Consider the following 27,472-nt stretch of genomic DNA (forward strand, 5'->3'; position numbering starts at 1 on the left):
TCAATTTTCCGTTCAGTGTGAATGTGGAAGCTCATAAGAAATGAAATTTACCACCCCTTCCATTCGTAGGCAATTTCCACAGTACGGTATAGTATGACGGCAGCTTTTTTTTTTTTTTTTTTTTTTTTTTGCAAAGGACTACTTTAGAGGACGTTTTCGAGTAGCACTGAAATGAAAAAGTCAGTTGAGCTATAATCAGGGAATATGGCATGATATAAAATGATAAAAACGAAAACTGTTCAGAAGTGCTGAATCTGCAATGTTCTTATATGAAAAGATACACCATACCAGGACTCTACCGGATTTCGTGCTGAGTGCGAGCAGTTTTTTTAAATTTCTAGGCTATCTGAACAAACGTTCACGTTCGGCTCAAATGTAATTAAGTAAATTCATATATCACTGATGTTCCGTCGCATTATTTTTGAGTACTACGGGAGAGGTTCTCCCTATTGGTATAAGGCAATCTCGCTGATTTAATTTCATGTCATTACGTGTTCATTGATTTCATCCCCACCGATCTGTTCATTTCATGTCAGTCAATTTGATTAAATTCACATGCACCCTGTGTGAAAGGATCAGCCGTTACCATCCACCATCCACCAGCTACCTATCCCAGAGGTGTTTCTGCCCCACACAGCGCTTGTGGGAACCCGTGGTTGTGATATTGAGAAGTAATAGGTAGCAACACCAAACCTATGAGAATTAGTTCTGTCTCGAGGCGTAATCGAGTACCCTAATGGCGAATGCGGCAGCTCGCGAAAATCAGGAAATCTGGGTTAGTCTCCATCTACATCAATACTCTATGAAGGTGTGTGGTGGAGGCTACTACTGGTACCATTATGTATTCCATTACTTTCCTACTCCTCACGAATGGCACGTGTAATGAATGACTGTCGGTAAAGCTATTTAACAAATATTTTCTCAAGTTTTCTTGTTGTGATCCTTCCGCGGGACGTATGGGGTAAATTACAGCGTTTGGTTCTACCTGTCAGCTTTGGCTCCCTGACGCAGAGATGCAACTGGTAAACGTTTACATGTTGCTGTAATGTAATGATGAACTCTAGAATCGCGGAAATTAAATTCTTAATAAATGTATAGGCTAACGGAACAACCTCGGGGAAAATGGAATTACGGCTGGGGAGAAATTAACATTTACGGTAAGAACGTCAGAATCACAGCAATGATAAAATACAGGAAACGCAACAGACAGGAACAAGTTAGTTAAAAATAAAGGAAAAAAGAAATGTGGGATCGACAATTGAGCTGATTAAAGTAGACAGAGATACCAAAAAGATACCCCGCCGCGTGTGGGAGGACATGTTACTCGAATCGTCTTGGAATATACGCTCTCGAAATATCATCAGTAAATCCTAGAAGAAATCGTGCCACATTCGAAAAAATATGTTCAAATGTGTGTGAAGCCTTATGGGACTTAACTGCTAAGGTCATCAGCTTACACACTACTTACCCTAAATTATCCTAAGGACAAACACACACACTCATGCCCGATGGAGGAGTCGAACCTCCGCCGGGACCAGCCGCAGCCACATTCGAAAAAGGGCTATATGTTTGTGAGAAAGAAGCTCATAAACGTTAGTTTTTTCGCTCCTGCCAAATCGCACCCTCGGAATAAACGGCTTGGTTTACGCTTAATAAAGGCAGCCACAGATGACATTTAATAACATGCCGCTTACATCCTTAGTATCGTAAACTCATGACGCCACAAATGACGTCGTGGCTCAAAGCCGAGAGTTGGAATCGCACGCTTTAATTGACCCGCCGCGTGTGGGAGGACATGTTACTCGAATCGTCTTGGAATGTACGCTCTCGAAATTTCATCAGTAAACTTTTCCGCGATGCAAAACGCCTCTCTTGTAGCGTCTACCATTGTGGTGTGTTGATCATAGCGGTACTTCTTTCGCCCGGCACAACGATCGTGCGAAACGTACCGCTCTTTGCTGAGTCTTCTGTATCTCTTCTGCTAATCTTACTTACGAGGGCATTCTGAAGAGTTTCCAACGTAACAAAGAAATGGCGTTTTTCTCCAAGTTTATTTACTTCAATATAATCTCCTTGCAAGTCTATACACTTTTCCCCGCGATGCTCCAATCTCTTTAACCCGTCCAAATATAGTGTCTTTCTCTGCATAATATTTATAAAATGTGACGACCTTTTGATTCGACAAACATTTAGCCGGCGGAACAAAAAGATCGCTTGGGGCTAGATCTGGTGAGTAAGGAGGGTGACCTAGCAGTTGGAACCGCAATTCGTGGGTTTTCGCCATGGCACCAGCCGAGATGTGAGACGGCACGGAGTGAACAATCGTGGTACCCAGCGCGCGGTCAGCTTTCTCATTCCCAAATTTTGGATCAATATGTGACAAACACGTTCTCTAGACAATTTCATAGCTCCTGCTACCTCTCAACTTAATACGCTTTTCTAGCATCATTTGGTGAACTCGAGCAATATATTCTTCAGTGATTGCAATTTTTGGCCGTCCCGAACGTTCGTGACCCATACTGGTAGGGCACATTTAAACTCAACTGACCAAAATTTCACGGTGGTTAATGCTGGTGCAGTCACTGTAAACAGCGCCCAATGTACCGGGTGATCAAAAAGTCAGTATAAATTTGAAAACTTAATAAATCACGGAATAATGTAGAGAGAGAGGTAAAAATTGACACACATGCTTTGAATGACATGGGGTTTTATTAGAACAAAAAAAGACTTGTGAAAGATCTCTTGCACGCGTCTTTTGGTGGTGATCGTGTGCTCAGCCGCCACTTTCGTCATGCTTGGCGTCCCAGGTCCCCAGACCTCGGTCCGTGCGATTATTGGCTTTGGGGTTACCTGAAGTCGCAGGTGTATCGTGATCGACCGACATCTCTAGGGATGCTGAAAGGCAAAATCCGACGCCAATGCCTCACCATAACTCCGGACATGCTTTACAGTGCTGTGCACATTATTCCTCGACTACAGCTATTGTTGAGGAATGATGGTGGACATATTGAGCATTTCCTGTAAAGAACATCATCCTCGCTTTGTCTTACTTCGTTATGCTAATTATTGCTATTCTGATCAGATGAAGCGCCATCTGTCGGACATTTTTGAACTTTTGTATTTTTTTTTGGTTCTAATAAAACCCCACGTCATTCCAAGCATGTGTGTCAATTTGTACCTCTCTATCTATATTATTCCGTGATTTATTCAGTTTTCAAATTTATACTGACTTTTTGATCACCGGGTATATTTCATTTGCGCAGGAATATTGCCTTTCAAAAACAAAAATCTAAGGACAGCTCTATCCTCGATTTTGTCCATTATCATAAAACACGTGTATCGTCTCGTTAAAACTATTGTCAAACAACTGAGTGTCAAAAGCTGCTGAAATTTTGGCGTGTGCCTTATTAGGCATGCGCAAATTCCCAAACTTTCGTTGATAAATGCTATCTAGATGTTGAGATCGGAAACTTTTCAGTAATCAAAATCGGTGTTTTGCAGGTAACTTCTTTCGTGAATGAATTAAATCTCTGTAAGATTCTCCCACTAAATGGGGTCATTCCAGTTAATGTACTTACGCATGGTTACTCCAATGTATTCTCAGGTAATTAGTTTTTGCATGGATTTGTCGCCAATAGTGTAATCTGAGTAGTCGACCTCTTTGGCTATTAATCCGCAACACGTAACATTTATTTACATTCACGGTCGACTGCCATTCCCTGCACCAGCCGCTGATCCTCTGCAGCTCTCCCTGCATTTTGCCACATTCTTCCGGCGTTGGAGCCTTCCTGCAGGCAACAGCAACGTCTGCAAATAGCCTCCAGGAGTCTCCAACGCTATCTACTAGATCACTAATAAAAGTTGTAAGCAGTAAGGGCGCCCTAACATTACCTTGGGAACTCCTGAAATTACTACTACATTTGTCGAATTTGATCTGTTGAGAACGCCATGTTGAGTTCTGTCTGCGAAGAAGTCCAGTATCCTGTCACAAGTCTGGTTCAATACTCGGTAAGAATATTTTTCATTCATGAAACGGCAGTGTGAAACTGTTCTGAATGGCTTCGCGAAGATGGCTTGCGGAAGTTAAGGACTACAGCATCAGCCTGAGCGTCTTTATTTACGGCGGTCTGGATGTCATGAACGAACATGGTGAACTGTACTTGTTGTCTGTTCTTCCGTATATGTCCAAAAGAACAGACGCCATGCCGATTCTGCAGCTGTGATACATGTTACTTAAACTGAAGGTGAATGTGGGAGAAAAAGGGAAGGGAAGGAACTAATTGATGTCAGCTGAATCGGGACTTGGTGCGGAATCAACAGTGTTGAGTTAAAATTTTTGCTGGAATGGGTTTCGAACCTGGGCTCTTCCGTTTACTAGCCAGTTTTTTTTAATTCCAAGAGAACAGCAACAAAAATATACTTACATGGATATGGTGTCTGTTCTTTCGGACATGTCCGAAAGAACAGACACCATATGAGGTAGGTGCTGGCAGATCTGGAAATTATCGAATTATCATTTTAATACGTCATGGTTACAAAATACTCACACGCATTTTTTTTATAGAAGAATGCAAAAGTAGTAGCAGCCGAGGCCGAGGAAGATCAGTTGGTTTCCGGAGAAACATAGGATAACGCGTGACGCTAGTGGCTTATTCACAAGACAGCTTAAAGGCAAACCTACGCTTATAGCATTTGCACATTTAGAGAAATCTTTTGACAATGTTGAGTTGAATACAGCCTTCAAAATTCTGAATGTGCTAGGGGTAAAATTCGGGGAGCGGAAAGTTACCTACGGCTTATACCGAAACCAGACGGCAGTCACAAGAATAGAGTTGCAGCAGCAGTTGAGAAGGGAGTGAGATAGGGTGCAACCCTATCACCGATGTTATTAAAAGTACACAGTGAACGAGCAGTGAAGGAAGCCAAAGAAAATTTTTGAAAAGCAATCAGTATTCAAGGAGAAGAAATAAAAACATCGAGGTTTGCCACTGACATAGCAATTTTGTCAGACAGTAAAGCACTTGGACGGATAGAACAATGTCCTCAAAAGATTCAGGATAACTGAATGTAGTCGAATGAAATAAGATGATCCTGAGGGCACTGGTTTATGAAATAAGGCACTAAAAGTAATAGTTCAGCTATTTGGACACCAAAATAACTGATGATGGCCCTAGTAGAGACTATATAAAATGCAAACTGGCAGCGGCCGGAAAAGCATAGCTGAAAATGGGAAATTTACTAACGTCGAGTTTAAATTTGTGTTAGGCAGTCTACCGAAAATACACTGACGGAAAAAAAATCGCGACACCAAAAATAATGTAGAGTAATGATACTTCGGGAATAAATTTGTCTCAGTAACATATTTAACTGATTAATATTGCAAGATCAAGGGTTTATGTAAGTGCGAGATAAGCCACGGCAAATGTGAGATTCTGGTACATTAATAACTGGTGTAGCCGCCAGAATGTTGAAAGGGCGTGCCGCAGGGGAGTGTTATGGGACCATTGCTTTTCACAATAGATGTAAATGACCTAGTAGATAGTGTCAGAAGTTCCATGCGGCTTTTCGCGGAAGATGCTGTAGTATACAGAGAAGCTGCAACATTAGAAAATTGCAGCGAAATGCAGGAAGATCTGCAGCGGATAGGCTCTTGGTGCAGGGAGTGGCAACTGACCCTTAACATAGACAAATGTAATGTATTGCGAACACATATGAAGAAGAATCCTTTATTGTATGATTATATGATAGCGGAACAAACACTGGTAGAAGTTACTTCTGTAAAATATCTGGGAGTATGCGTACGGAACGATTTGAAGTGGAATTATCATATAAAATTAATTGTTGGTAAGGCGGGTGCCAGGTTGAGTCATTGGGAGTGTCCTTAGAAAATGTAGTCCATCAACAAAGGAGGTGGTTTACAGAACACTCGTTCGACCTATCCTTGAGTATTGCTCATCAGTGTGGGATCTGTACCAGATCGGGTTGACAGAGGAGATGGAGAAGATCCAAAGAAGAGCGGCGCGTTTCGTCACAGGGTTATTTGATAAGCGTGATAGCGTTACGGAGATGTTTAGCAATCTCAAGTGGCAGACTCTGCAAGAGAGGCGTTCTGCATCGCGGTGTAGCTTACTGTCCAGGTTTCGAGAGGGTGCGTTTCTGGATGTGGTGTCGAATATATTGCTTCCCCCTACTTATACCTCCCGAGAAGATCACGAATGTAAAATTAGAGAGATTCGAGCGCGGACGGTGGCTTTCCGGCAGTCGTTCTCCCCGCGAACCATACGCGACTGGAGCAGCAAAGGGAGGCAATGACAGTGGCATGTAAAGTGCCCTCCGCCACACACCGTTGGGTGGCTTACGGAGTATAAATGTAGATGTACATGTAGCAAAGGTGCATGCATTGTGTTGTGTAGGTGCCGGATGTATTCTCCACCTGGGGACTGGTTGTTGTCCTCACCATTTCGTCATTATTCGGGAAAAGGGCGAGACTGGACAGTGAACAAGTTTGGGGCTTTGTAAGGGCACTGATAACAACATTGTTGAGCGCTCCACAAACAGCAATCATTACTACCATCATCAACAATTGGAGACAGATCTGGCGATCGAGCAGGCCAAGGCAACATGTCGACACTCTGTAGAGCCTGCTGGGTTACAACAGCGGTATGGGGGCGAGCGTTATCCTGTTGAAAAACGCCCGTTGGAATGCTGTTCATGAGTGGCAGTACATGTCGAATTTGCAGACATGGTGCGTAGGAGAACCACGAGAGTGCTCCTGCTGTCATTCAAAATTGCACCTCAAACCATAACTTCAGGTGTAGGCCCAGTGCGTCTGGCACATAGACGATAGTTCCAGGCCTTCAACTGGGTTCCTTCTAACCAACATCGGACCATCACAAGCACCGAGGCAGAACCAGCTTTCTCCAGACACCTCAACAGACCTCCGCCGTGCTCTCCAGCGTGGTCCCGTTTGACACCGCTGAAGTCGCCCATGGCAGTGGTTTAGGGTCAGTGGAGAGCAAGCCACAAGGCGTTTAGCTCGGAACTGTTCTTGAAGCTACCGATTTGTAACAGTTCGTTGTCACTGTGGTGCCAACTGCTCCTCAAATTTTTGCTGTAGATGCAGTATAATGGACCAGAGCCACACGCTGAACACGACGGTCTTCCCTCTCGACAGTGCCACGTGGCCGTCTGGAGCATGATCTTTTTGCGACTGTACATTCTCGTGACCACTGCTGCCAGCAGTCCTGTACAGTTGCTACATTCCTGCCAAATCTTTCTGCAGTACCGTAGAAGCAAGATCCAGCTTCTCGTAGTCCTATTACGCGCTATCGTTCAAATTCAGTGACGTATTGACAATGGCGTCTTCATCGCGTTAGAGGCATTCTTGACTAAAATCGTCTCATCACGCCCAATCTCGAAGGTAACGAACGCTTACGACGTTACAGCGTGTTTTTAAAAGCAAACCTGATTTGCATCACCGTAGTGGCGCTGCTAACGCGACTCTTATGCGACTGGATTGTAATCTGAATATACAGTGCTGGCCATTGAAATTGCTACACCAAGAAGTGCAGATGGTAAACGGATATTCATTGGACAAATATATTATACTAGAACTGACATGTGTTTACATTTTCACGCAATTTGAGTGCATAGATCCTGAGAAATCAGTACCCAGAACAACCACCTCTGGCCGTAATAACGGCCTTGACACGCCTGGGCATTGAGTCAAACAAAACTTGGACGGCGTATACAGGTACAGCTGCCCACGCAGCTTCAACACGATACCACAGAGTAGTGACTGGCATATTGTGACGAGCCAGTTGCTGGCCAGGACAGCAGTGGAACATTTTCTGTATCCAGAAAGGCCCGTACAGGACCTGCAACATACGGTCGTGCATTATCCTGCTGAAATGTAGGGTGTCGCAGGGATCGAATGAAGGGTAGAACCACGGGTCGTAACACATCTGAAATGTAACGTCCACTGTTCAAAGTGCCGTCATTGCGAACAAGAGGTGACAGACGTGTAACCAATGGCACCCCATACCATCACGCCGGGTGGATCGCCAGTATGGCAAAGACGAATACACGCTTCCAATGTGCGTTCACCGCGATGTCGCCAAACACGGATGCGACCATAATGATGCCGTAAACAGAACCTAGATTCATTCGAAAAAATGACGTTTTGCCATTCGTGCACCTAGTTTCGTCGTTGAGTACACCATCGCAGGCGCTCCTGACTGTGATGAACCGACAAGGGTAACCGCAGCCATGGTCTCCGAGCTGATAGTCCATGCTGCTGCAAACGTCGTCGAACTGTTCGTGCAGATGGTTGTTGTGGCAAACGTCCCCGTCTGTTAATTCAGGGATCGAGACGTGGGTGCACGATCCGTTACAGGCATGCGGATAAGATGCCTGTCATCTCGACTGATAGTGATACGAGGCCGTTGGGATCCAGCTCGGCGTTCCGTATTACCCTCCTGAACCCACCGATTTCATATTCTGCAAACAGTCATTGGATCTCGACCAACGCGAGCAGCAATGTCGCGATACGATAAACCGCAATCGCGATAGGCTACAATCCGAACTTTATCAAAGTCGGAAACGTGATGGTACGCATTTCTCGTCCTCACACGAGGCATCACAACGACGTTTCACCAGGCAACGCCGGTCAACTGCTGTTTGTGTGTGAGAAATCGTTTGGAAACTTTCCTCATGTCAGGACGTTGTAGGTGTTGCCACCGGCGCCAAGCTTATGTGAATGCTCTGAAAAGCTAATCATTTGCATATCACTGCCTCTTCTTCCTGTCGGTTAAATTTCGCGTCTGTAGGACGTCATCTTCGTGGTGTAGCAATTTAATGGCCAGTAGTGTACATCTTTCAGATGTAGAAACACGCCTACCAACTTTATTTTATGTCGCACAACTACTTCTTGGTGTTGAGATTCTTTCCTGCCAGTGTATCTGTATGGGTTTTAGTCTGTACGGAAGTGTAACGTGTACGATAAGCAGTTCAGACACGAATGCAGTAGAAGCATTTGAACTATGGTGCTACAGGAGAATGCCGAAGATTACATCGGGAAAGAATGGATTAGTTGATAGGACATATCCTAAGACTTACATAAGCTGTGAAGTTGGTAATGGAAGTAAGTCTGGGAATAAAAAATGTAGAGGGAGACAAAGGCTTGAGTACAGTAAGGAACTTAACATGGCTGAACAGTTTGTTCAGAGATGAGAAGCTTGTGCGGGGTCGACTACTGCGGAGACCTGCCTCAAAACATATCTCTGAGTGAAGATCACAGCAACTAATAAGACTCAGAAACAGTGTTATTTTGATAGTTACATTAAATATCCTTCTTCCTAGTCACTTCTGTCCAATGATAAGTGAGTTAGACCAGCCCAAAGGCGCTCAGGTTGATGCTGTATTCATTGATTTCTGGAAAACATTTGACACCTTTCCGCACTGCCGTTTAATGAAAAAATAAGAGCTTATCGAGCACAGGAAGAGATTTGCGACTGGATTCAAGACTTTCTTGCCAACAGAACTCAACATGTCGCTCTTAACGGAACAAAATCGACAGGCTCCACGGGAGTGTGATAGGACCATTACTGTTTGCAGTATATGTAAATGGTCAAGTAGAAAGCATCGGATGCTCTTTAAGGTCGTTCGCAGATGATCCGGTCGTCTATAACAAAGCAGCAACGCCAGAAGATATTAAAGATTTGCAGAATGACCTCCAGAGAAGTGATGAATGGTGCAGGCTCTGGCAGTTGACTCTGAACGTAAGTAAATGTAACATATTGCTCGTACATAGGAAAAGAAATTCACTAATGTACAGTTACACGTTGATGACTATCCGTTGGAAACAGTATATACCGTGAAATATTAAGAGTAACCATCCAGAGCGACTGAATTGGAATGACCACATAAAACAAATTGCGGGAAAAGCAGATGCCAGACTCAGTCATAGGAAGAATCTTCAGGAAACGCAACTCATCCACGAAGGTAGTGGCTTATCAGGTGCTTATTCGGCCTATTCTTGAGTACTGATCATCTGTTTGGGATCCCTCCCAGGTATGATTGATAGGGGGAGAGAGAGAGAGAGAGAGAGAGAGAGAGAGAGAGAGATCCAACGAAGAGCGACGCGTTTCGTCACGGGATCGTTGAGCCGGCGTGAGAGCGTTACGGAGATAGTCAACAAACTCCACTGGCAGACGTTACAAGAGAGGCGTTGTCCGTCTCGGAGAGTTTCACTATTGAAATTTCGAGAGAGCAATTCCCGGGAAGAGTCGGACAACATTTTACTTCCCCCACATACGTCTCGCGTAATCATCACGACGAGAAAATTCGAGAAATTAGAGCCATTACGGAGACTTATTGACAAACATTCTTCCCACGCGCGATTCACGAGGGTTCAGTTAGTGGTACAAAAGTACCCTCCGCCACACACCATTAGGTGGCTTGCGGAGGATGATGTAGATTTCACTGAACCACTCGCCTAAAAATGTTGTCGTTGCACGCTTATTAGCTCACTCTACTATATTATTGATCTAGTGTGGACCGGATTTTACTTAAAAGCGCCCTTTACTACTTACCGGAGAAACAACGGTTGGCGGTTGAACCCCTAAAGACACGCTTGGTGTGGCCACCTTAGGTATCCATCAAAGTGCAATCTTCCGTGCAAGATGACGAAAAGTGCGCCAGGTGTGGCTGCTGGAATGAGTGTTGCTTCTCCGCCCGAAGCATACAACCGTCCGGTGCTGTGGACGAAACCGCCTCAGCTACTGACTACACATGAGCGTCTGCACACGCGCCAGAACTTCTGTCTCATCTCTTAGTCGTCGTGTTGGCCGGATGCTGGTCCCCTGCTTATGTAAACAGTATAAGCCAGCAGTTGCAGTATAATCGCCCTTTTTGTTTGCAAGTCTGAGCAGCCTGGGTCACATTGTTACATAAAACAGTTCCCATCTCATCACGCGTGCCCTCGCCTACTTCTTTCCAGTCTTCCTACTGCATCTGTACTCCGCAAAGCCTCCGTGCGTTGTAAGGTGGAGGGTACTAGTGCACCAGTCTTGTCACCCTCTTCCTACTCTATGCACGTCCACATTTAAACAGGTATTACGCAAGCCATTTTACGTGTGTCAGACGGTGCTTTGTGTGCCGTTTGAAATGTGTGTTGAGATATTCCACGAATAGTTCCTCAGTAAGAGACTTTACAAAACATTGCGTAGAATATACAAGGTGATGATTATTATTAACGTTTTAAAAACAGCTGAAGCGACGTAGACGCTGTTACAAGTGGCGTGATATGACACATGGGGCCGAAAATGTCGGGAAATACCCCAAAAGTGAATCGCCGCACGTGCAGCGGTTGGACTTGTCGATTCTACAGTCGCCGGTAGGAGGCACACACACATTGCTGCACAACGATGCAAATTTCGAACACCCTTCGTAAATGTCTTCCACTTTTGCCAGCATTCTCAAAAATTTTAGAAAAAGTAATGTACAGGCAGCTTCTCAACCATCTGACCACAAATAACATATTATCAAGAACACAGTTTGGATTTTTGAAGGGTTCTGATATCGAGAGGGCTATTTACACCTACAGTGAAAATGTACTTAATTCATTAAACAACAGATTACAAGCAGCAAGTATTTTCTGTGATTTGTCAAAGGCATTTGATTGTGTGAACCACAACATCCTTTTAAATAAATTAGAATTCTATGGTGTCACGGGCAGTGCTGCAAAATGGCTCAAGCCATATCTCACTAACAGGAAACAAAGAGTGTCAGTGCAAGGGACTAGTGAATTAAGTCATCAGTCATCATCAGAATGGGAAGAAATTACTTGTGGTGTCACACAAGGATCCGTCTAAGAGCCATGGCTTTTTCTTGTGTACATTAATGATCTCTCATCAGTTACACTGCCAGAAGCAGAGTTCGTTTTGTTTGCTGATGAAACAGTATTGCAATAAGTAGTATGTCGAGTGTAGCTGTAGAAAGATCTGCTAATGATATTTTCATGGATATTAATAAATGGTTTAAAGCCAACTCACTGACATTAAACTTCGAAAAGACTCACTATATGCAATTCAGAACCTGTAAGAGGTTTCCACCCAGCATATGCATAAAGTATGAAGAAGAGCAGATAGAAGAGGTTGACAGTCTTAAATTTCTGGGATTTCAACTTGATAATAAATTCAGTTGGGAGGAGCACACCACAGAACTGCAGAAACGCCTGAACAAATCTGTATTTGCAATTCGAGTGTTAGCAGACATAGGCGATATAAAAATGAAAAAGCTTGCATACTTTGCCTACTTTCATTCCATAATGTCATGTGGTATAATATTTTGGGGTAACTCTTAAAGTCAAACAAAAGTTTTCAGAGTCCAAATGCGTGTAATACTTATTATTTGTGGAGTAAATTCACGGACGTCCTGTAGAAACCTCTTCAAAGAGCTGGGTATACTAACTACTGCCTCTCAGTATATTTACTCCTTAATGAAATTTGTCCTAAATAATATCTCTTTTTCCAACAAACAACTCAGTTCATACATACAATACCAGGAACAAAAATGATCTGCACAAGGATTTAAAAGCACTTACTTTAGTTCAAAGAGGAGTCCACTACTCAGGAACACTCGTCTTCAATAATTTGCCAGCAAACACAAAAAATTAATTGCAAATAAAGATCAGTTTAAAATGAGCCTGAAAGACTTACTAGTGGCCAACTCCTTCTACTCCTTTGACGAATTTTTTAATAGAAACAAATGATGTATTGTATATACTCATACTATTAGTATTGTTATTTCAGCTAAAAAAAGACATGTTCCACATCCACGAGGATCTCCTCAGCACTGATCTATGGAACGAAAAACTAATCTAATCTAATCTGCGAGGTGTGGTAAACGTAAAGTGACAAAACTACTGCCCTCGTAATCAAGCTACAGCTATTCTTATTTTATTTTTTGTTTTGTTCCTTTTTCTCTTTACATGCATTATTTAGTAGAGGAAACGTCGGTCATTGATAGAAAACGACGAAATTCGGAAGCTTCTTTATACTCGTGGCGAAGAGTTCTCGGGCTTCCAGCCGGGTGGCGACGTCTTCAAACTGCGACGTTTCGACGAGTGACATACTCATCATCTTCGGGCGAAGATGATGAGTATGTCACTCGTCGAAACGTCGCAGTTTGAAGACGTCGCCACCCGGCTGGAAGCTCGAGAACTCTTCGCCAGCTGTATACGCCGGGAAAGCATACATTCACATTCTTTATACTCGTTTACTTCTGATGCAACACGGCAGGTTTTCGTTGTACTGTACTTTGCAATAAATCAACGGAGACCGCGAGACCGGTAAATACAATTATCTTACCTCAATGTAAACGCACAGACGTCCAAACCAATGACAAAAATACTGCCTGCCAGAAGCAAGAATCGAACCCTAAGCCCCAGGTGCGACAGACAGAGGGTTCACCGCTCCTTGTGAGGCGACGTACGTCATCTGGTGACGTCACATGTTGAATATTTGTCATCTAGTTTTGAGATATTTGCCGACATTTACTGCCCCATGTGTCTTACATTAAATTGTCTCAGCGTCGTCTATACCGCTTCGCAGGTTTTTAAACATTAATAAATATCACCCTGTATAACTTAGCGTAATTCGATAAGCACTACGATACTACATGTCACAATGACGAGAAGAAAGCATGTAACGAGATGCGAATGAACAACTTTCGACACCAGAAATCACGACGTTATTCATTACGCTTGCACTTAACCATGTGTTGTTTAACTCCAATCTTCGCCGTCACATTCTATCTTGGGGGCTTGTGGCATTGATACGTTTTTAAGTGACATTTAATGATGATGATGTGTTTGTGATAAATTTTAAATGCTCCGTTACATTGAAACGGTGTACTACAAATTATAAAATATGTGTATTTCATTCTTAATTTGTAAATTGTTGACGATAATTACACTCCTACGAGCTTTTGAAACTTTCTACGCAGGATGCGTAAAAAATGAAACTGAGATAGCACAGACTCTTCCCTCGCACCTGACACCAGAGTTGGCTGAAAACCTCTGTGACGCTTTCGGCCGGCCGGAGTGCCGTGCGGTTCTAGGCGCTACAGTATGGAGCCGAGCGACCGCTACGGTCGCAGTTTCGAATCCTGCCTCGGGCGTGGATGTATGTGGTGTCCTTAGGTTAGTTAGGTTTAATTAGTTCTAAGTTCTAGGCGACTGATGACCTCAGAAGTTAAGTCGCATAGTGCTCAGAGCCATTTGAACCATTTTTTGACGCTTTCGCACCTGCTAAGTGCACTTGTGATGAAACGTGCTACTCTTCTTCGAATTTTTTCTAATACTTCCAATCTTATCTGGTACGGATCCCAAACTGATGACCAATATTACGGTATTGCTCGAACGAGAATTATGTAGTCTACTCAACTTGTTCGCGAACTACATTTCCTTAAGATTCTTACAGTGCATCTATGTGGCATCTAACGTACTTGTGATTAGTTTTATATGGTCGTTCCACTGTAAATCGATTCGTATGCGCATTGTATGGATGTAACTGCTGCCTGTGATTGGTCTGCAATCCTTCAGTCATACAATAATGGGTCTTTCTGGCCATTCGTGCCCAGTACATAACTTTCGTTATACTGAGAGTCAGTTGCCATTCCATGCACAAAGTGTCGATCTTCTACAGGTCTTCTTGCAGTTAGCTAAAATATTTCGCTACTTCTCTGTATATAACAACATCGTCCGCGAAAAGCCTCATGGAACTACCGCAATTGTCCACTTGGTCACATATTGTGAATGTAAATGGACCTATAACACTCCCTCGGGTTACTTTTACGCCTGAAGAGTCCTCGCCGTTAAGGGTAACGTGCTGTGGTCTGTTTGCAGGGAGTTCTGTGTTCCAGTCACGCAGCTGATAGGATATTACACTCGCTCGTATTTTGTTCATTTAGCTATGTCGAATATCTTCTGGAAGTCAAGTAACACAGCATCAGCCTGGGCGCCAGCATCTATTGCTACTTTTTTGGGTTGTGTGGACGAACAGATTTCAGTCGAACATTGTCTGCGGAGTCCATGTTAATTCCTAGAGAGAATATTTTCAGTCTCGAGAAATGTCATAATACGCCAAGCATAAAACACACTCCAAAACCATGCGACACACACACGTTAGAGATACAGGCCTATAGTTTTATGCAAGTATGCGATGCACCTTTTTGTAAACGGGAATGACTTGCGCTTTCTTCCAGTCACTAGGAATATTGCGTTCCATTATCGGCCTTGCGATGGACTGCTGCTAGAAGAGGAGCAAGTTCATTCACTTAGTCTACATAGAACCGCATAGTTCCAGTGGCGTTTCGTTTCTTGAGTGAATTCAGTGTAGTCGGTGTGCTTGTGCACCCGCATTCACACTGCTTGTGCCTCGTTCACAAGTGAAGTGTGCATAACTGAATGCTATTAAGAACGGAGGCAATGTTCTGGGCGTACTGTGCTTCATAAGAATGCTCACGAACGAAACCAGAATTTGAAACACGGTTTCAAGTACAAAGGTTCGTATCATGCATTAAAAAGTATCCGAATTAGAGATCACTGGCTACATACTGGATGAAGCTCCGTGGTTGAAGCTGGGCGTCCAGAGGTATAGTGAACTTTGATGGCACCAGCACCTGTATATTCACCCAGCCTCGGTCCATCGCCTCAAGATTCACGACCTTCGCGAGGAACTTAGTGATAGTAGCTTGGTCTACACTGATGGCTCTGACCGTGGGGTCGGGTGTGCCTTTGTCCTTGTCACCCGTGTCTTTCGATATCAGTTTCCGACACACTCACCAGTATTTACAGCCCAGCTCTTCGCCTTGTATCAGGCCATGATCTGGCGACACAGCCTTTCGAATTGTGTTCTCTGCTCAGACTCACTCAGTGCCCTCCAAAGTCTGTGCGCTGTACGCTGCTCATCCCTTAGTGCAGCGGGTCCACGAAAACTGTCACTGGCTCACTCTTCGTGGAGCCAGTGTCATGTTTCTGGTCACCTTGGTCTGCCAGGAAACAAGGCTGCTGCCGCTGCTGCCAAGGCTGCAGTCCTCGTACCTCAGCCCGTGGGTACCGGTATTCTCTCCGATGATCTCTGCGTTGCCGTCTATCAGGCGGTGGTGTCCCTTTGGCATCGCCTCTCCTGGCGCGTTTGACGACCCCCTCTCGGCCCTCCCGCCGGAAGGAGATTATTTTAACTCGGCTACGTATTAGGCACTGCTTTTTTAGCCATCGTCATTTGTTAAGTGGCGCTACCCCACCACTTTGTACACATTGCGCCCAAATTTTAACTGTCCGCCACTTCCTGCTGGAATTCCCCTTTTTTGAAAATTTACCTTCCAGCTTGGGTTTACCGTCTGATTTATCAGCAGTTTTAGCGAATGACGCGCGGGCTGTCGACCGCGTTTTACTTTTTATTCGCCGAAGCAATATGACGAAAGCCATTTAATTTTTGGTTTTGGACCTCCATTTCTGTATGGCGCTTTTTAGCCCTTTTTCCACGTGCCTGTTTTTAGCTGTCTCCTATTCTGTCCATTGGGACTGACGTATAGTCGTTTAAGTCCTCTGTGTTCGTGTTCTATAGTTTTGACTTGGACGCGTATGACCCTAGTTGTTTTTTGCGCGCTAAAACAATGACGATCGGTAAGAAATTTAATCTTTTCCCGGTTAAGGTTTCTTTAATGATGTAATGACGAATCATGAAGTCTCCTATAATCCGCACCAAAAGTGTCCTAATAATGTCTGTGCCTTGCTTTCGGCTTTGCTTAGTTCGATGAATAGGTAGCTTAATTGGTCCTCTGCAGTCCCACTGAGGAGTTGCTGGTGAAGCGCCACTTGATATGGATAGGAGCTGTTCGCGGGCAAAATTTCAGCATCGCTGGACTGACTTATCGCAGAGGCGTTCGCAATTTCTCTGGAGAACGGCAGCTAGAATATCTATTTCGTTTGCTGAACCACACTGTCGATTCACATAAATATGACCACCGCCAATGTTCGACGTCAATGATCAGTAACCATTCAGACGGGAGGCGGCTGCACTAGCACTGAAGAGTATATAAAGCGTGTAGGGGCACGCGGAAAACAGTGCAGTCGTTGTCGTAATGCGGAAATGTTCAAAACGGTATGATCATTGGCTTCCAGGCCAAGAGTGGAAGAATTTCCGACAATACAAAGTTCGTAAACTGTTTGCTGGCCGCCGTGGTTAAAGTATACCGTGCATGGCAAAATGGCGCTTTGCAAAACTGGCGCCGAGGCAACTGGTGGACCACGGGCCATAGATGACAGTGGTGAACGCCTACTTCCGAGATGTGTATGGGCGACCAGACGCGCAACTGTTGAGCAACTGACCTCCCAGATGAACCAAGGTGCTACAAAATGGCTCTTCAACGACCTTTCGGCGAACACTGCCGCGTATGGACCTCTGCAGGAGGTGCCTATTTCATGCATGCCTGCTGCCTGCTGTTGATCGGCGACGAAGGCTTGAATTTGCAGAATATTGGAACTCGACGGCCACAGAGCGGCGGAACGTGAGTCATAATCATACAAGAGGATGTCGTCAATTGTGGGTCATGGACGAGGATGAAATATCGTACAAGCGTACTTAAAAAAATCGTGTGCTATTTGGGATTTTGGATTCACGCTTCAACGCTTAGAGAAAATCGAGGTAGAAATTTGTGCCTCTAAGCTGAAGGCTATAAACTGTTGACGAGCAAGTCCAGGGGACGTATGGCGTTAGCATATTCCTCATTCCAGTTCTGAAGAAACGATTTTCGTGTGCAAAATATCTTTATAGGAACATACCTCTGTCTTAATTTCATGAAGGTTTCGTTACTGATACAGAGCACTCGTTAATTTTAATAGGCTGATTGCAGACTTTATATGCAAATTGATTAATATCTCGTTAATGTTAAAGCGTGATTAATATTAATCGATGTTCACACGAGAGGAAAAGAAAGCGATGAGAGCACTCACGTGGATAGGAATTCGCATTTTTTTTTTTTTTTTTTCTAATTTGGTGATGCTATATGGCAGCGATGGGTATCCAACCACCGCCTTATCTACCTTCTTCGTTTAGTCGAAGGTGCCAAACCGACGAACTGGTTGACATTTAGAACAGGTTCTCGAAAGCACGAAAGACTCGAAAATTACTGTTATAGTAGAGTCCAGTGGTGTCACGAAAACTTCGTCCATTGAAATCTTCGCCAGACAAGGTAAGGTTGTCCGATCCGAACTCGGCATTTTGCCCGACAGGTGTTAAAGGAGTGTTTTGCTTTATAATAACTACTGATGAAGGGAAATTGCGATATTGGAACAAGAACTGTAATGCCAACGTTTTAACAATATGTGAGCTGCAGTCAGTTACGTATGAGCTATAATTTGATTTTCTCGTCTTGATTGTTTCGCGAGATGTGCGTGGGAGGAAGTAGTCAGCTGCCTCACAGCACACAGAATTTCAACAGTAAACATCTCCGCGAACCCAGCGCCTCTCTCGTGGCGTCGGACAGGAGTTTGCTCAGCATCTCCGCAACGCTCTCGCGTCTACTAAACAATTTCGCGAATAAACGCACCGCTTTTCTTTGCCCCTTTCTTACTTTTCTTTTATTCCGTATCTACACGGGTATATACCTTAACGGAGACGTATGTGGGTACCAGCCCGTTATTCACCTAGTTGGATGTGGGGAAACCGCCTAAAAACCACATCCAGGCTGGCCAGCACGCCGGACCTCGTTGTTAATCAGCCGGGCGGATTCGATCCGGGACCGACGTGCCTGCCCGAATCCCGGAACACGCACAGCTATTTGGGAGGGTTTACCTTTGGCCCTTGATGTTTTCTCTATAAATCGTACTTGCTAAGGATTCCAGACTGACCGGCAATAATAAAAAAACCGGTCCTACGAATGGTTATAGGCCAGTTATTTCCTCAGCGTTCTTCAATCAAATGAATGAGTCTTGCAAGTGCTTTTCTCCAACTGTTTAATGTATTCGTTTTACTGCAGGTAGCTCTGAGATGTTTTACAAAGGTGGATGTTGTTTTTTACCAATGAAGTATCGCCAATAGTGTAGCAGAACTGTAATGAATATATTCTTATTTGTGTGCAATATGGCAGTCCCTACACCAATCGGCGCTCCTTCTCAGGTCATCCTGAGTTTGTCTCCCCATGGAGAACAGCATCATCCGCGAACAGCTTCGTAGAATGTCCATTATCCAACATTGAGTGCATCATTTACTTTCATACGTACTGTAAATCAGTGATAGTCAACCTGCTCGTTACCACCCACTAGTGGGGGTTTCAGCTGTCATGGTCGGCGGTAGGAATTGAAAAACAAATTTTCATTAAGTTTTCATAAATATTTGACATGAAGTGTTTGGTAAGTAGGTACTATTATATGCTTTAACTTGTTATTTTTCTATTTGATAAATTTTGGAATATGAAGTTACTTTCATACATCATAAATCACCATTACTGTGGAACTGGTGGACTGTTAGGAAATTTTACGACTAACAGAGACAAAATGGGCAGTAGTTCAAAAAGGTAGGCTTCACCTATCCTAAACAGTTACGGCCCTATAAGGCTCCTGTAGGATATTACTGAATGGCAGAACTGGTAGAAGTCGACATTGGGGAAGATCAGTTAAAATTCCACAGAAAAGCAGTGCTGTAGAAGGCTATATCAGCTACACGAATTATTTCAGGAGATATTTTAAAGGAAGGCAAATTTATGTTCACAGCATTCGCAGATATAGAGAAAGGTTTTGACAATGTTTATTTCGAATATCCTCTTCGACATTTGTACCGCAAGCAGGCCGCAATCTTAAGAAGAGAGAGGCATGAAAAGAAAGCAGGAGTTTAACAGGGTGTGAGTGAAGATTGCAACTTCTACCCGATGTTATTCGATGTTTACACTGAGTAAGCAGCAAAGGAAACGGAGAAATTTGGAAACCGAATTAAAGTTCGTGGAGAAGAAATAAACTTGTTCCAGTGATTTAGAAATTCTGCAAGGGATGACAATGGAATTCGAAGATCAGTTGAACAGAATGGATAGTGTCTTGTAAGAGATCAAAGAGATTATAAGACGAACGCCAAAGAAAGTAAAACAAGGGTAATGGGTTGTAGCCGAATTAAATCAGGCGATGCGGAGGAAGTCAGATTACCAAATGAGACAGTGAAAGCGGTAAGCGATATTTACTGTTAGGGCAGCAAATTAACTGATTAATAGAGATGATACAAATTGCAGATCGTCTATAGAAAGAAAAGCATTTTTGAAAAAGAGAACTTTAATATTAAATATAAATTTAAGTGTTCAGAATTCTTTTCTAAATGTATTCATATGGAGTGTAGCCTTGTACGAAAGTGAAACCTGGACTATAAGCAGTTCAGAAAAGAAGCTTCTGCAATGTTGTACTGCAGAAGAATGCTGAAGATCAGATGGGTAATTCACGAAAGTAGCGCGAGGGCGCTGAATCGAACTGGGAAAGAACCTTATGAGACAACTTAACTGAAAGAAAGGATCGGCTGACTGGACACATCCAGGGGCTCTGGAACGTCATGGAATCGATCGTCAGTTTGATAATGGAAATTGTGTTGAACGATGGGGGGGGGGGGGGGGAGGGATTGTAGGGAGAGACCAAGGGATGAACAGACCGTAAGGAGGTTCAAATGAATGTAGGTTGTGGTTGTTAGGCAGAATTGAAGAAGCCTGCCCAGGATTGAGTAGCGCGGAGAATTGCATCAAACCTACGAACTGAAAAGAATAATTCGTTGTATTCTAAGTTCAATGGACAAAAAATAGTCACCCCAGTACGTACATGCAGATGAATCGTTAAGACTTTCCAGATGGCGCAGCGATAGCGATATGCTCAACCGTGCACGCTCTGCCTGTGTCTGTGAGGCAGCAGCGATCAGTGAGACATGTAAATTTAAAGCGGACTTGGTACGTAAACTTACGTAAATATGAAGGGCGTGACAAAGTGGAAAAAGAGGCAATCCTGTTGGGACTTGTCCATGGTCATACGTTGTGTCAAGTGTTTGAATTTATTAGTGGCTTAACACAGGCAGCCACGAAAAATGTCAGAATAGCGGTCGGAAAAAGGTACTGACTGAGAGGGACTGGAAATGCGATTCACGCTTGCAAACTCGACAGGAATTGCTGCAGGCAGAGAATGGAAGTACCATAGTGATTCGTTGGTGAGAGAAGATTGCGAAGGGAACTGCATGCCATGAACGCTTGGAATCTGTCACCTTGCTCACACAGACACATTAAGACAACAGTAAAGTTCGTCGGACTGGAAAAATATGTGACGGGTTTTCTGACCACTCCCCCACCCGATCACATTTCAGCTGGCCTACAAAACCCCATCGAAAATCTGTGGGAGAGGTTAGAATAGCGGGTGAAACGCCAACATCAGCATCCCCACAATTTGGAGCAATTGCACGATATAATTCTCAGCGAGTGGCGTAACATGGACGCGACGTACCTACACAACTTCGTGGACTCACTTCCTAACCGAATCCAGACGGTTAGCGTGTCCAGGAGCGGAATTACTCGGTATTAAGGGATGTTTGTAATGATTTCTCTAGATGTGACTGGTTTGTTGTCCGGTGAGCTTATCTGCTAAGCATCCCTAAATCTAGTGAGAAAGCCGGTTTCATACGCGGCGAGATTTTACTGTGTTCACAAAACGAGGTTTGCAACTGTCCCGGAATTTCTTTCAGAAGTCACTGAACACGGCACCAAATTTGTGGCTGTAAACGGTTTGATTCCAGTGAAATGCAGGTCAGGAATTTTGCAGACCTTCCTGAAGCGCCCTTCGGGCATGGGATCCACTAGCTGATAAGAAAGTTGGAGCGGAATTTAATATTTAAGAAGAATCAGTCATACATTCGTGAATTTTAACCTAAAGACAGTCTACAACTGGCAGACAGAAACTGTAGCGGGCGACAGCGCCACGCAGACTACGGGTGTAAAAGGCAGGCGTGGAAGTACAGTCGTCGGTTCGAAATGACTGGAAGCGTAAGAGTCAGCAGTTGAGACCCAGCTACGGAGAGTGTCTATTTATAGCTGGCCCGCCGGACGTCACCGCATCCAGTAGGGCTTATCTGAAGAGGCGGGAGCAGACCCTGCGACCTACCGGCTTCGGGGGTTCCGGTATACTAGTCGTGGGACACTCGAAACTAACGTTTATCAAAAGGGATTAGATCACTAGGCTTCCATTGCAGAAAAAATGAAGTTCGAAACCGCTTGTGGTTCAGTATAAATAAACGTTTTATACCATACCATCGTCTGGTTCCTGTACTAAAGTTACACTGAGGTGATAAGTCATGGGATGCCTCCCAATACCGTGTCCGACCCCCTTTTGCCCGACGTAGTGCGGCAACTACACTCCTGGAAATGGAAAAAAGAACACATTGACACCGGTGTGTCAGACCCACCATACTTGCTCCGGACACTGCGAGAGGGCTGTACAAGCAATGATCACACGCACGGCACAGCGGACACACCAGGAACCGCGGTGTTGGCCGTCGAATGGCGCTAGCTGCGCAGCATTTGTGCACCGCCGCCGTCAGTGTCAGCCACTTTGCCGTGGCATACGGAGCTCCATCGCAGTCTTTAACACTGGTAGCATGCCGCGACAGCGTGGACGTGAGCCGTATGTGCAGTTGACGGACTTTGAGCGAGGGCGTATAGTGGGCATGCGGGAGGCCGGGTGGACGTACCGCCGAATTGCTCAACACGTGGGGCGTGAGGTCTCCACAGTACATCGATGTTGTCGCCAGTGGTCGGCGGAAGGTGCACGTGCCCGTCGACCTGGGACCGGACCGCAGCGACGCACGGATGCACGCCAAGACCGTAGGATCCTACGCAGTGCCGTAGGGGACCGCACCGCCACTTCCCAGCAAATTAGGGACACTGTTGCTCCTGGGGTATCGGCGAGGACCATTCGCAACCGTCTCCATGAAGCTGGGCTACGGTCCCGCACACCGTTAGGCCGTCTTCCGCTCACGCCCCAACATCGTGCAGCCCGCCTCCAGTGGTGTCGCGACAGGCGTGAATGGAGGGACGAATGGAGACGTGTCGTCTTCAGCGATGAGAGTCGCTTCTGCCTTGGTGCCAATGATGGTCGTATGCGTGTTTGGCGCCGTGCAGGTGAGCGCCACAATCAGGACTGCATACGACCGAGGGACACAGGGCCAACACCCGGCATCATGGTGTGGGGAGCGATCTCCTACACTGGCCGTACACCACTGGTGATCGTCGAGGGGACACTGAATAGTGCACGGTACATCCAAACCGTCATCGAACCCATCGTTCTACCATTCCTAGACCGGCAAGGGAACTTGCTGTTCCAACAGGACAATGCACATCCGCATGTATCCCGTGCCACCCAACGTGCTCTAGAAGGTGTAAGTCAACTACCCTGGCCAGCAAGATCTCCGGATCTGTCCCCCATTGAGTATGTTTGGGACTGGATGAAGCGTCGTCTCACGCGGTCTGCACGTCCAGCACGAACACTGGTCCAACTGAGGCGCCAGGTGGAAATGGCATGGCAAGCCGTTCCACAGGACTACATCCAGCATCTCTACTATCGTCTCCATGGGAGAATAGCAGCCTGCATTGCTGCGAAAGGTGGATATACACTGTACTAGTGCCGACATTGTGCATGCTCTGTTGCCTGTGTCTATGTGCCTGTGGTTCTGTCAGTGTGATCATGTGATGTATCTGACCCCAGGAATGTGTCAATAGTTTCCCCTTCCTGGGACAATGAATTCACGGTGTTCTTATTTCAATTTCCAGGAGTGTATATGTGGCATGGACTCAAAACGTCGTTAGAAGTCCCCTGCAGAAATACTGACCCTGTCTGCTTCTATAGCCGTCCATAATCGCGAAAGCTTTGCTGGTGCAGAATTTTGTGCACGAACTAACCTCTCGAGTATGTTCGATGGGATTCGTGTCGGGTGATCTGGGTGGCCAAATCATTCGCTCTAACTGTCCAGAATGTTCTTCATACCAATGAAGAACAAATGTGGCCTGGTGACATGGCACATTGTCGCCCATAAAAATTCCGTTTGTGATACGTATGTTTTTGGATAGGGTCCGCCTTTAGAAAAACACAATTTTGTTTTTTTAACCCAAACATGTTTCACTGCAGTTGCAGCATCTTCAGTGGGCTTTTATTTTTTATCTGTTAAAGATAGTGTTCTTTGCTGTTTGTATACATGTAGTTATTACTTTTTAAATCGTAATTACATATATTTGAAAAAAAAACAAATTATGAATTCATACCTTTTTACCACATGGTGTGGTTTTCTGATCTGTTGTATTTCTACAGTGACCGTTTTGTTCCACAGTTTGTCATATGCAACCACTTATACATTAAAATAGATAAATTGTTTAAGCCAAAATTACGATTTGAAAAACTTATTTCTGTGCCTTAATTTTTTAATTCTCTCCCTCTCTCTCTCTGTGTGTGTGTGTGTGTGTGTGTGTGTGTGTGTGTGTGTGTGTGTGTGTGTCTACTTAATGTTTCACTTAAATTTTCTTTTTATTCATCTTCACCACTGCCAGACACTATATATTGAGTTGCCACTGCCACTGTCACTGTTTCACTGTTTACCAGCTCTAAAAACAAACATGGCAGGCAGTGGAACAGTTGAAGGTATAAAAACAAGATGGCCGACAGTGGAACACCTTCAACTGTTCCACTGTCAGCCATCTTGTTTCTTATACCTTCAACTGTTCCACTGTCAGCCATCTTGTTTCTTATACCTTCAACTGTTCCACTGTCAGCCATCTTGTTTTTATATCTTCAACTGTTGCACTGCCCACCATGTTCGTTTTTACAGTTGGTAAATAGTGACAGTGGCAACTCAATATATAGTGTCTGACAGTGATGAAGATGAATAAAAAGAAAATGTAAGTGAAACATTATGTAAAAACACACACACACACACACACACACACACAGAGAGAGAATTAAATAATTTCAGGCATAGAAATAACACGTTCTTCAAATCGTAATTTCGGCTTAAACAGTTTATGTACTTTAAGGTATAAGTGGCTGCATATGACAAACTGTGGAACAAAATGGTCACTGCAGAAACACAACGGATCAGAAAACCACACCATGTGGTAAAAAGGTATGATTTCATAATTTATGTGTTTTTTTCAAATGTATGTAATTACGATTTAAAAACTAATAGCTACATGTGTACAAACAGCACAGAATACTCTTTAACTTTAACATATGAAAAATGAAAGCCCACTGAAGATACTGCAACTGCAGTGAAACATGTTTGGGTTAAAAAACAAAATTGTTTTGTTAAAGGCGGACCGTATCCAAAAACATACGTATTGTTAAAGCAAACAAGGAAAAAAAAAACCCAAGATGATTATTCCGTTTATTTTTGGGAACACGACGTTCATGAATGGTTGCAAAAGGTCTGTGGCCAAACATGGCCATTTCCAACCAATGATCGCTTCAGGTGGACCGGAAGACCCAGTCCATTCCATGAAAACACAGCCTAAACCATTATGGAGCAACCACCAGCATGCACAGTTGTTAACTTGGGTCCGTGGCTTCGTGCGGTGTGCGCCACGCTCTAACACTACCATCATCTATTAACCAACTGAAATCGGGACGCATTTCACCAGACCACGTTTTTCCAATCGTGTAGAGTCCAATCGCCAACGGCCTCGCCGCAGTGGTAACACCGGTTCCCGTCTGATCACCGAAGTTAAGCGCTGTGGGCTAGCGCTTGGATGGGTGCCCATCCGATCTGCCGAGCGCTGCTGGCAAGCGGGGTGCAGTCAGCCCTTGTGAGGCAAACTGAGGAACTACTTGATCGAAGAGTAGCGGCTCCGCCTCGTAAACTGACCTACGGTCGGAAAAGCGGTGTGTTGATCACACGCCCCTCCATATCAGCATCCAGTGACGCCTGTAGGCTGAGGATGACACGGCGGCTGGTCAGAACCGTTGGGCCTTCATGGTCTGTTCGGACGTAGTTTAGTTTTTAGTAGAGTCCAACCGATATGGTTGCGAGCCCAGGAGAGGCGCTACAGGCGATGTCATTCTGTTAGCAAAGGCACGGTCGTCTGCTGCCGTAGCCCATTAACGCCAGATTCAGCCGTACTGTGCCTGACAGATAAGTGCGTCATGCGTCCCACATTGATTTCTGCTGTTATTTCACGCAGTGTTGCTTGTGTGTTAGCACTGGCACGTCTACTCAAACGCCGTTGCTCTCGGTCGTTAAGTCAAGTCTGTTGGCCACTGCATTGTCCGTGCCGAGAGTTAATGCGTGAAATTGGGTATTTTCGGCACACACTTGACTCTGTGGATCGATTCCCTGACAATTTCCGAAATGGAATGCTCCCTGGTGTCTAGCTCAAACCACCATTCCGCTTTCAAAGTCTGTTGATTCCCGTCGTTGCGGCTGTAATCACGTCGGAAATCATTCCACATAAATCACCTGAGTACAAATGACAGCTCCGCCATGCACTACCCTTTTATTCCTTGTGTACGCGATTCTGCCGCCATCTGTGTATGCTCATATCGCTATCCCATGACTTGTCACCTCACGATATAATTCTTGTAATTCGTCTGGAAGCCAGCTTCTAAGAAGTCTGTTTTCGCAAGTATGTTAATTTTTTTAAAATTAAGAATAGCAATACATAAATTCTTAAAGAGCTTTCATGTTCTGCACATTGCAAAAATATCGCATCGTGCGATTCTACATCTACATATATACTCCGCTAGCCACCAAGCGGTGTGTGGCAGAGGGCACAATTCGCGCCAGTCATATTTCCCCCACTCTGTTCCACTCGCGGATAGCGCGAGGGAAAAACGACTGCCTGAACGCCTTAGTACGAGCTCTTATTTCCCTTATCTTTGAATGATGATAATTACGCGATTTGAAAGTTGGTGTTAATTAGAAATGATCTACATTCAGGCCGGCCGGAGTGGCCGTGCGGTTCTAGGCGCTACAGTCTGGAACCGCGAGCCCGCTGCGGTCGCAGGTTCGAATCCTGCCTCGGGCATGGATGTGTGTGGTTTCCTTAGGTTAGTTAGGTTTAAGTAGTTCTAAATCCTAGGGGACTGATGACCTCAGAAATTAAGTCCCATAGTGCTCAGAGCCATTTGAACCATTTTTTCTACATTCACGGTGAAGATCGGATTTCGGAATTTAGTGAGCAGCCCCTTCCGTTTAGCACGCCGTCTATCTGCAAGTGTGTCCCACTTCAAACTTTCTATGAGATCTGTAACGCTCTCGCGATGGCTAAATGTACCAGTCACGAATCTTGCCGCTCTTCTTTGGACCTTCTCAAATGGTTCAAATGGCTCTGAGCACTATGGGACTTAACATCTGAGGTCATCAGTCCCCTAGAACTTGGAACTACTTGAACCTAACTAGCCTAAGGACATCACACT

At 44.6% G+C, this 27,472-nt stretch overlaps 1 protein-coding gene across 1 annotated transcript in view; it reads right to left on the minus strand.

Moving 5' to 3' along the window:
* LOC126412845 (zinc transporter ZIP1-like) overlaps positions 1–10,803 on the minus strand; it is a 36,777-nt gene extending 25,974 nt beyond the window's left edge. Inside the window, exon 1 of the mRNA XM_050082693.1 lies at positions 10,593–10,803. The gene's annotated coding sequence lies outside the window, so the exon portion shown is untranslated. The remainder of the gene's footprint in view (positions 1–10,592) is intronic.
* Positions 10,804–27,472: the final 16,669 nt, after the last annotated feature.

Source organism: Schistocerca serialis, chromosome 7 (assembly GCF_023864345.2).
Source record: "Schistocerca serialis cubense isolate TAMUIC-IGC-003099 chromosome 7, iqSchSeri2.2, whole genome shotgun sequence".
Taxonomy (NCBI): domain Eukaryota; kingdom Metazoa; phylum Arthropoda; class Insecta; order Orthoptera; family Acrididae; genus Schistocerca; species Schistocerca serialis.